Source organism: Muntiacus reevesi, chromosome 1 (assembly GCF_963930625.1).
Source record: "Muntiacus reevesi chromosome 1, mMunRee1.1, whole genome shotgun sequence".
In the NCBI taxonomy this organism is placed as follows: domain Eukaryota; kingdom Metazoa; phylum Chordata; class Mammalia; order Artiodactyla; family Cervidae; genus Muntiacus; species Muntiacus reevesi.
The window spans coordinates 54,220,089-54,230,940 of NC_089249.1; the positions used below are offsets into that span (position 1 = coordinate 54,220,089).

Here is a 10,852-nt window from a genome sequence, read left to right on the forward strand (position 1 = left end):
CTTCTTTCCCTGTTCCTCCCCCTAAGTACAGCTAGAAACCTAGACACAAGGTACAAAACAAGGACAAAGAGACTCGAAAAGGAGGGCAGAAGAAGGCAGATTAGCTCGGGATCAAAGAACCCAAGGAACAAACACACTGATGAGTTTTCTGGTTGTTGTTTTCCTTCTTTCTTTTAATTTGCTTCATACATCCCAGACCTGGAGCTGAAGAAGCTAGCAACCTGGAATTGCCAAGAAGCCTAGACAGTAAAAGAAATTCCCCTTAAAAAAAAAAAAAAAAAAAAAAGCCTATTCTTTCTACTCAAAAATGAAAAAACAGAAAAGAGGCAGTCTAACAAAATGGAAAAATGTTAGACGTGAATTAATTGCTCTGTTCCAGCCAAACACCTCTGAAAAAATCTGTAGCCCCACCAAGCCAGCAAAGAGCAAGTTTGGAAAGTATACTTCCACCCTCAACAGGTTACAGTGAGTGCTCCAATTTTCCCACCAGGGTGAAAGCCAAGTAGGAACCTGGGACTTCCACTCCCACCCAAGCTTTAACAAGGAATCTCATCACCTCATGTATCAGTAGAACTGGGACTTGTAACCCTATCCAGCAGCAAAGAGGCGGCAGCCTCCTCACTTGCCCTGACGAAGTAGCATTAGAGGAAACCAGCTAAAGCAGAAGGTTCAAGAAGATAGGATCTTACAACATAAAACATAAAATGTCCAGATTTTAACAGAATATCGCTCATTGTGCCAAGAACCAGGAAGATCTCAAACTTCCTGGAAAAAAAGACAATCAACAAGTGCCAAGACTGAGGTAATAGAAATGTTATGAGCATACTTGAAACAAATGAGAAAAGTCAAACGCCTCAGCAAAGCAATAGACGGTATAGAGAAAAATGTTAGGACTTTTCCTGGTGGTCCAGTGGTTAAGAATCCATCTTCCAATGCAGGGGACATGGGTTTGATCCCTGGTCGGGGAAATAAGATCCCACATGCCACCAGGCAACTAAGCCCACATACCGCAACAAAGAGCCCACACGTGCAAAGAAAGATCCCACATGCCACAACTAAGACCCCACACAGTCAAATTTTAAAAAAAAAAATTTTTTTTTAAAAAGAAGAATGTCAACCACAGAATGGAAGACATAAAGAATTAGTGAAAACCAGATCTTCTTTGACTTATGATGGGGTTATGTCCCAACAAACCCATCGCAAGTTGAAAATATCATAAGTCAAAATGTATTTAATACATCTAACCTACCAAATATCATAACTTAGCCTAGCCTACCTTAAATGTACTCAGAACACTTACATTAGCCTACAGTTGGGCAAAACCATCTAACACAAAGCCTATTTTATACTAAAGCATTGAATATCTCATGTAATGTATTGAGTACTGAACTGAAAGTGAAAAACTGAATGGTCTGTGTCCAGAGAAGGGTTGTAAGCGTATCAGTTGTTTACCCTTGTGATCTCATGACTGACTGGAACCTGTGGTTTGCTACCACTGCCCAGCATCATGAGAGAATATTGTACTGCATATTGCAAGCCCTGGGAAAGAACAAAATTCAAAATATGGTTTCTACCAAATGTGTATTATTTTAGCACCGTCAAAAAGTCATACATTGAGCCATCGTAAGTTACAGACTATATGCACAGAATAATAGAAATTACCTAACTTGAACAACAGAGAGAAAGTAGAACAAAAAGAACAAAGTCTCAGGATGCCGTGGGACTAAAGATCTAACATTCATGTCCCTGGAGTCCCAGAAGGAGAAGAGAAAGAGGGCAGGACTAAAAAGGCGTTCAAAGAAATAAGGACTGACAATTTGGCCCCAGATGTAGGCCTATAGATTCAAGAGGTTGAGTGAATCCCAAACAGGAAAAACCCAAAGAAATCCACACAAAGATATCACAATTAAACTTATTCTGAAAACTAGAAACAAAAAGTCTTTATTTTAAGGCAGCAGGAAAGAAATGACATGTTACTTAAAGGAGAAAAAAAACCTTGAAAGACAGTGGATTTTCTTTCAGAAACTACGGAGTTCAGGAGGTGGTGGCATGAAATTTTTCAAGTGCTGAAAGTAAAGAATTTTCAACCCAGAATCCTATATCCAGAGAAAATATACTTTAGAAATCAAGGGGAAATCAAGCCCTGCTTGGGTGAAGGAAAACCAAGAGAATTGTCACCATCAATCCCCATCTAAAAGAATAGCTAAAAAAAAAAAAAAGTTCTTGAAACAGAGGAAATGATTTTTAAAAAAGTAATCTTGGAACATAAGGAAGGAAAAAGAACATAGCAAACAAAAAATATGGGTAAGCACATTAGAATTTCCTTCTTGGATTCAAGAGTTGAAGCAAAAAAAATTTTAACACTATTTGACATGCCTCTAAATGTATCTAGAGAAAATATTTAAGACAATTCTATTATAAATAGGAGAAAGCAAAGTTAAAGGGAGGGATGATTTCTATACTTCACTGAAAGTTGTAAAATAATGACACCAGTATACTGTGATATATTATGTACATATAATACTCAGAGAAGCTACTAAAAAGTGATACAAAGTTATACACTTAAAAATACCATAGATAAATCAAAATAGAATTCTTAAGAATATTCAAGTAATCCACAGGAATGCAGGAAAACAAAACAGAGGAATTTAAAACAGAACACAGAGAAGACAAAACAAAACAAAATAACAAAATTAAGCCCTAACACATTAATAATTACATTAAACACTAATGTTCTAAGAACACTAATTAAAGACAAGATTGGCAGAGTGGATTAAAAAACATGATCCAGCTGTATGATATCTACAAGAAATTCACTTCAAATATAATGATATAAGCAGGTTGAAAGTAAAAGGATTGTAAAAGACATATCATGCAAACATTAATCAAAAGGAAGCAGAAGTGACTAATATTAACATCAGATTAAGTAGACTTCAAAGCAGAGAAAATTGCCAGAGGCACAGAGAAACATTTTGTGATGATAGAAGTGTCAGTCTGCGAAGAAGTCACAGCAATCCTAAGTACCAAACAGTATGCACCAAACAGTAAACTGCAAGGTATGCGAAGAAAAACCTTATAGAACCAAAAGGAGAAAATAGACAAATCCCCAGTTACAGTTGGAGATTTCAAGATCATTTTTCATAAGGGATAGAATAAAGAGAAAATCAGCAAAGATATAGAAGGACTCAATAACACCATCAACCAACAGATCAACATTTGTAGAACACACCACCCAGCAATGGCGTAATACACATTCAAGTACTTTTGGAACACATACAAATGTGAAAGTTGGACCATAAAGAAGGTTGAGTGGAGATTTGATGCTTTCAAACTGCGGTGCTGGAAAAGACTCTTGGGAGTCTCTTGGACAGCAAGGAGATCAAGCCGGTCAATCTTAAAGGAAATCAACCCTGAATTTTCATTGGAAGGACTCATGCTGAAGTTCCAATACTTTGGCCACCTGATGCAGAAAGCCGACTCATTGGAAAAGACCCTGATGCTGGGAAAGATTGAAGGCAAAAGAAGGGGGCGACAAAGGATGAGATGGTTGGTTAGCATCACTAACTCAATAGACAAGAATGTGAGCAAACTCCAGGATACAGTGAAGGACAGAGGAGCCTGATGTACTGCAGTCCATGGGGTCACAAAGAGTTGGACACAACTTAACAACTGAACAACAACAATAACAACTTTAGAACATGTACCAAGGTAGATCATTTTTTTTCTAAACTCAGTAAATTGAAAATAAATGAAATAATGCAAAGTTGTTCTCTGACTACAATAGAATCAAACTAGAAATCAGTATAGTAGGAAAATCTCCAAACACTTAGAAATTAGATAAAACACTTCTAAATAATCCACAGATCAAAGAGGAAGTATCAAAGGAATTCCAAAAATATACTGAACTGAGTGAAAATGAAAATACAACATACCAAAATATGGGACACAGCTAAAGTATTACTGAAAGGGAAAATTATAGCACTAACCATACATATTAGAAAAGAGGGAAAGTATCCCATCTCGAGAATCTAGGAAAAGAAGAATATAATAAACCCAAAACAAGCAAAGGAAAGAAATAACAGAGATAAAAGCAGAAATCAGTGAAATTGAAAACAAAAATAATAGAGAAAATCAATGAAACAGAGAGCTGGTTCTTTGAAAAGATCAATAAAACTGAGACATCTCCAGCAAGACTGACAAAGAGGAAAAAAGAAAGAATACAAATTTTCAATATCAGGAACAAAACAGGAGATGTCACTACAGACACCATAAATGCCAAAATGATTACAAGCAAATGCTGTGAACAACTTTTCTCACATAAATTTGACAACTTAGACAAAATACACCCATTTCTAGAAAAATACAAACTACCACAACTCACTCAATATAAAATCTATAATTTGAAAAATTCTATAACTATCAAAGAAATTGAATTTGTAGTTTTTAAAACTCACCCCCCCTACCAAAAGTCTGCAGGCCCAGATAGTTTCACAGAGAATTCTACCACATGTTTTAACACCAAATTTACATGATCTCTTCCAGGGAATGGAAGAGGAGAAAACACTACTCAATTCATTTTATAAAGCTAGTATTATCCCAATATCAAAACCAGACAAAGAGTACAGAATAAGGAACCAATTTCCTTCATGAATGTAGGTGCAAAGAACCTTAGCAAAACATCAACAAATATAATTAAACAGCATATAAAAATATTTATACATCATGATCAAGTTGGATTTATCCCAGGGGTGCAAGAGTCGTTTGATATTTGAAAAGCTATCAGTGCAATCCACTCTACTAACAGGCTAAAGAAAAAAAATCACATGATCATATCAACTGATGTAGAAAAAACATTTGACATAATATTTCATGATAAAAACACTCAGAAAAAATAGGAATGGGGGGAACTTCCTTAACTTGATTAAGTATCTACAAAACTCCTACAGATAACCTTATACTTAAAAATGAAAGACCAAATGCCTTTTCCCTAAGATCAGAAACAAAACAAGTATATCTACTCTCACACTTTTAGTCAACATAGTGCTGGAAGTTCTAGCCTATGCAAGAAGGCAAGAAAAATAAATAATATACAGATCAGAAAAGAAGAAATAAAACTGTCCCTCTTCACAGATGACATCATTGTTTATATAGAAAATCCCAAAGAATCTACCAAAAAACTCCTACAATTAATAAGTGAATTCAGCAAGGTAGCAGAATACAAGATATATGTTCAAAAATCAACAGTATTTCTATATCATAGAAACAAGCATAGGGGCACCAAATTTTAAATACCATTTATAATCTCTCAAAATAAATAAATAAAATGCTTAGATATAAATCTATCAAAATATATATACAGGGTTCACATGCTGAAAACTATATGCTGATCACATAAAGCAAAGATAAATAAATGGAGCAATATATCATGTTCATTAATTGAAAGACTCAGCATAGTAAAGATGTCAGTTCTCCCCAGTTGACATACAGATTTAACACAATTCCTTTAAACACTCCAGAAAGATATTTTGTAGCTATAGACAAGATTATTACAAAATTTATATGAAGAAGTAAAGGCACTTGGATCATTTAAACAACTGCTTTTTTCTTAATACATATATTTTATTGAAGTCTGGTTGACTTACAGTGTTTCAGGTGCGCAGCAAAGTGATTCAGTCATTTAACAACTTTGGGAAAAAAAGAACAAAATGAGAGGGATTGGTCTACTTGATTTAGTATAAACTTTATAAGGCATGAAGGATTTAATATACACCTACTACAATCAAGACCGTTGTATTGGCTGCGTGAGTAACACATAGATCAGTGGAACAACCACACAAATATTCCTGATGGATTTTTTTTAAATAAGAACACAAAAGCAATTCAGTGGAGGAAAGACAGACTCTTAATAAGTGGTGTCAGAGCAACTGGATATCCATAGAGAAAAAAAAAAGCCCCCAAAATAAAACCAAAAACCTCTCAACCTAAGTCTCATACCTTTTACAAAAAATTAATTCAGAATGGACCATAGGCTTAAATGCAAAATGTAAAACTATAAAACTTTCCAAAAATGCAGGAGAAAAACTTTGGGATCTAAGGCTAGGTGAATAGTTTTCACATGTGACGCCAAAACATAATCCATAAAAGGAAAGGTTGATAAATTGGATAAATCAGAATTTAAAACTTTTCCTTTGTGAAATAACCTGTTAAGAAGATGAAAAGACAAACTATAGAATTGAAAAAAAAAATCTGTAAACCACTTATCTCACCAAGAAGGGATTCCCAGGTGGCTCAGACTGTGAAGAATGATCCTGCAATGTAGGAGACCTGGGTTTGATTCCCTGGAGAAGGAAATGGCTACCCACTCCAGTATTCTTACCTGGAGAATTCCATGAACAGAGAAGCCTGGTGGGCTACAGTCCATGGGGCCACAAAGAAATGGACACAACCGAGCAATTAACACTATCTGACAAAGGACCAGTATCTAGGACACATAAAGATCTCTTAAAAGTCAACAGCAAAAAAAGAAAATATCTAATTAGAACACACATAAAGAGACACTTCACCAAAGAGGATATTCAGATGGCAGGTAAGTATGTGAAAATATGTTCAACATCATTAATTGCAAGTGAAATGCAAATTAAACCACACTGAGCTATCATTACATACCTCTCAGATTGGCTAAAATAAAAATTAGTGACAACATCAAGTGTTGGTGAGGATGCAGAGAAACTCAGTTCAGTTCAGTTGCTCAGTCATGTCCAACTCTTTGAGATCCCCATGGACTGCAGCACGCCAAGCTTCCCTGTCCATCACCAACTCCTGGAGCTTACTCAAACTCATGTCCATTGAGTTGGTGATGCCATCCAACCATCTCATCCTCTGTCGTCCCCTTCTCCTCCTGCCTTCAGTCTTTCCCAACATCAGGGTCTTTTTCAATGAGTCAGTTCTTTGCATCAGATGGCCAAAGCCTTGGAGTTTCAGCTTCAGCATCAGTCCTTCCAATAAATATTCAGGACTGATTTCCTTTAGGATGGACTGGTTGGATCTCCTTGCAGTCCAAGGGACCCTCAAGAGTCTTCTCCACCACCACACTTCAGAAGCATCAATTCTTCGGTGCTCAACTTTCTTTGGCTGCAAAGAATATAATCAATCTAATTTGGAAAACTCAGCAGTGGCCACAGGACTGGAAAAGGTCAGTTTTCATTCCAATCCCTAAGAAAGGCAATGCCAAAGAATGCTCAAACTACCGCACAATTGCACTCATCTCACACGCTAGTAAAGTAATGCTCAAAATTCTCCAAGCCAGGCTTCAGCAATACGTGAACCATGAACTTCCAGATGTTCAAGCTGGTTTTAGAAAAGGCAGAGGAACCAGAGATCAAATTGCCAACATCCGCTGGATCATCGAAAAAGCAAGAGGTTTCCAGAAAAACATCTATTTCTACTTTATTGACTACACCAAAGCCTTTCACTGTGTGGATCACAATAAACTGTGGAAAATTCTGAAAGACATGGGAATATGAGACCACCTGACTTGGCTCTTGAGAAACCTGTATACAGGTCAGGAAGCAACAGTTAGAACTGGACATGGACCAACAGACTGGTTTCAAATAGGAAAAGGAGTACGTCAAGGCTGTATATTGTCACCCTACTTATTTAACTTATATGCAGAGTACATCATGAGAAACACTGGGCTGGATGAAGCCACAAGCAGGAATCAAGATTGCCGGGAGAAACATCAATAACCTCAGATACGCAGATGACACCATCCTTATGGCAGAAAGTGAAGACGAACTAAAAAGCTTCCTGATGAAAGTGAAAGAAGAGAGTGAAAAAGTTGGCTTAAAGCTTAACATTCAGAAAACTAAGATCATGGCATCTGGTCCCATTACTTCATGGGAAATAGATGGGGAGACAGTGGAAATAGTGTCAGACTTTATTTTTTTGGACTCCAAAATCACTGCAGATGGTGATTGCAGCCATGAAATTAAAAGACGCTTACTCCTTGGAAGGAAAGTTATGACCAACCTAGATAGCATATTAAAAAGCAGAGACATTACTTTGCCCACAAAGGTCCTTCTAGTCAAGGCTATGGTTTTTCCAGTGGTCATGTATGGATGTGAGAGTTGGACTGTGAAGAAAGCTGAGCGCCAAAAAATTGATGCTTTTGAACTATGGTGTTTGAGAAGACTCTTGAGAGTCCTTTGGACTGCAACAAGATCCAACAAGTCCATCCTAAAGGAGATCAGTCCTGGGTGTTCATTGGAAGGACTGACGCTAAAGCTGAAACTCTAATATTTTGGCCACCTCATGAGAAGAGTTGACTCATTGGAAAAGACCCTGGATGCTGGGAAGGATTGGGGGCAGGAGGAGAAGGATGGTTGGATGGCATCACCGACTCGATGGACATGGGTTTGAGTAGACTCTGGGAGTTGGTGATGGACAGGGAGGCCTGGTATGCTGCGATTCATGGGGTGGCGAAGAGTTGGACACAACTGAGCGACTGAACTGAACTAAACAGCTTTCATTATAGCTCAAATCTTACACCCATACATGACCACTGGAAAAACCATAGCTTTGACTAGACAGACCTTTGTTGACAAAGTAATGTCTCTTCTTTTTAATATGCTATCTAGGTTGGTCATAGCTTTTCTTCCAAGGAGTAAGTGTCTTTTAATTTCCTGGCTGCAGTCACCATCTGCAGTGATTTTGGAGCCCCCCAAAATAAAGTCTGTCACTGTTTCCAATGTTTCCCCATCTATTTGCCATGAGGTGATGGGACTGGATGTCATGATCTTAGTTTTCTGAATGTTAAGCTTTAGGCCAACTTATTCACTTTCATCAAGAGGCTCTTTAGTTCTTCGATTTCTGCCATAAGAGTGGTATCTGTATATCTGAGGTTATTGATATTTCTCCTGGCCATCTTGATTCCAGCTTGTGCTTCATCCAGCCTGACATTTATCATGATGTACTCTGCATATAAGTCAAATAAGCAGGGTGACAATATACAGCCTTGACATACTCCTTTTCCTATTTGGAACCAGTCTGTTGGTCCATGTCCAGTACTAACTGTTGCTTCCTGACCTGCTTACAGGTTTCTCAGGAGGCATGTCAGGTGGTCTGGTATTCCCATCTCTTTACATCGTTGGTGGGAACGTAAAATGGTATAGTCTCTCTAGAAAACAGTGTGTCAATTTCTTTAAAAATTAAACATGCAACTCTACATGATCCAGTAATTGCACTTCTGGGCAGAGAAACGAAAACTTAAGTTCACAAACAAACCTGTACCAGGACGTCTATGGCAACTTTATTCATAATAACCAAAACTGGGAACAACCCAGGTGTCCTCCAGTGAATGATCGGTTAAACAGCCTGGAGGAACATCCACACTCTGGAAAACTCCTCAGTGACAATAAGAAGGGAACCATTCATATCCACAACAACCTGGATGGACTCTCTGGAGAATCACACTCAGTTAGAAAAGCCGACCTCAAAAGGTTACATACTGTATGATTCCATTTATATAACATTCTTGAAATAACAAAATTGCATGCTTGCCAGGGGTTAAGGAAGGATAGGGATTAGAGGGAAGTGGGTGTGGCCGTAAAAGGGCAACAGGAGGGATATTTGTGGGATGGAAATAATGTTCATTATCTTGACTGTATTGTGATGTTTTCCTACAGTTTTGCAAGATGTTCTCATTGGGGGAAACTAGGTAAACGGTATATGGGATCTCTGCACTATTTCTTAAAACTGCGTGTGAATCTACAATTATCTAAAAATTAAAAGTTTAATTAAAAAAAGACTTTAGTGCTCGCTTCGGCAGCACATATACTAAAATTGGAATGATACAGAGAAGATTAACATGGCCCCTGCGCAAGGATGACACGCAAATTCGTGAAACGTTCCATATTTTTAGTGAAGTAAGCCAGAAAGATAAAGAACATTACAGCATACTAACACATATATATTGAATTTAGAAAGATGATAACAATAACCTTATATGCAGAACAGAAAAAGAGACACAGAAGTACAGAACAGACTTTTGAACTCTGTGGGAGAAGGTGAGGGTGGGATGTTTCGAAAGAACAGCATGTATATTATCTATGGTGAAACAGATCACTAGCCCAGGTGAGATGCATGAGACAAGTACTCGGGCCTGGTGCACTGGGAGGACCCAGAGGAGTCGGGTGGAGAGGGAGGTGGGAGGGGGGATCGGGATGGGGAATATGTGTAACTCTGGTTGATTCATGTCAATGTATGACAAAACCCACTGAAATGTTGTGAAGTAATTAGTCTCCAACTAATAAAATAAAATTAAAAAAAAAAAAAAGAAGCAAGCAATAAAAAAAGAAAAAAAAAAAGACTTTAGCTGGTATCACCTCCCTCTTTCCCTCCCTCCACCCCTAGTCCAGGAGGGCTGACGCTATTTCTGTGGACCAGCTGTGGCTGGTGAGCCAGGGTGTCAGAACCTCTGCCATCATCTTTGAGGAAACTTAGAGAATGGGGCTGAAGCCAGATGCTAAAGGCAGGCAAATGTGGTTTCACATGAAACGAGGGGAAACGATACCAGAAGGCTTAAACCGGAGGGCTTGACATAAGCCCTGGCAGACTTCCAGGGTGGACGAGAACTAAGTGGGATACCTAAATCGTGGGAACCGAAGTGGGTTCTTCCAACAAAATGGAAGTTTTTAGGCATCTCTGGACCTGCATGAGGTCCAGGTCACCAACTCCGTCCTGGTCTGGCCCCAGCCTGCCCATCCATGACTCCCTGTCCCTTCTGTGTGCTCTCTTCTGGGGATGGAAAGAATTTTACCCCAAGAGCAAGAGGGCTAGTGTTCAAGTCCTGGCT

At 38.2% G+C, this 10,852-nt stretch overlaps 1 non-coding gene across 1 annotated transcript; it reads left to right on the forward strand.

Annotated features, from left to right (window-relative positions):
* Positions 1 to 9,810: 9,810 nt before the first annotated feature.
* LOC136156644 (U6 spliceosomal RNA) lies at positions 9,811 to 9,917 on the forward strand. The gene has a single exon (XR_010661135.1). It is a non-coding gene; the product is annotated as a U6 spliceosomal RNA (small nuclear RNA).
* The last annotated feature ends 935 nt before the right edge of the window (positions 9,918 to 10,852 follow it).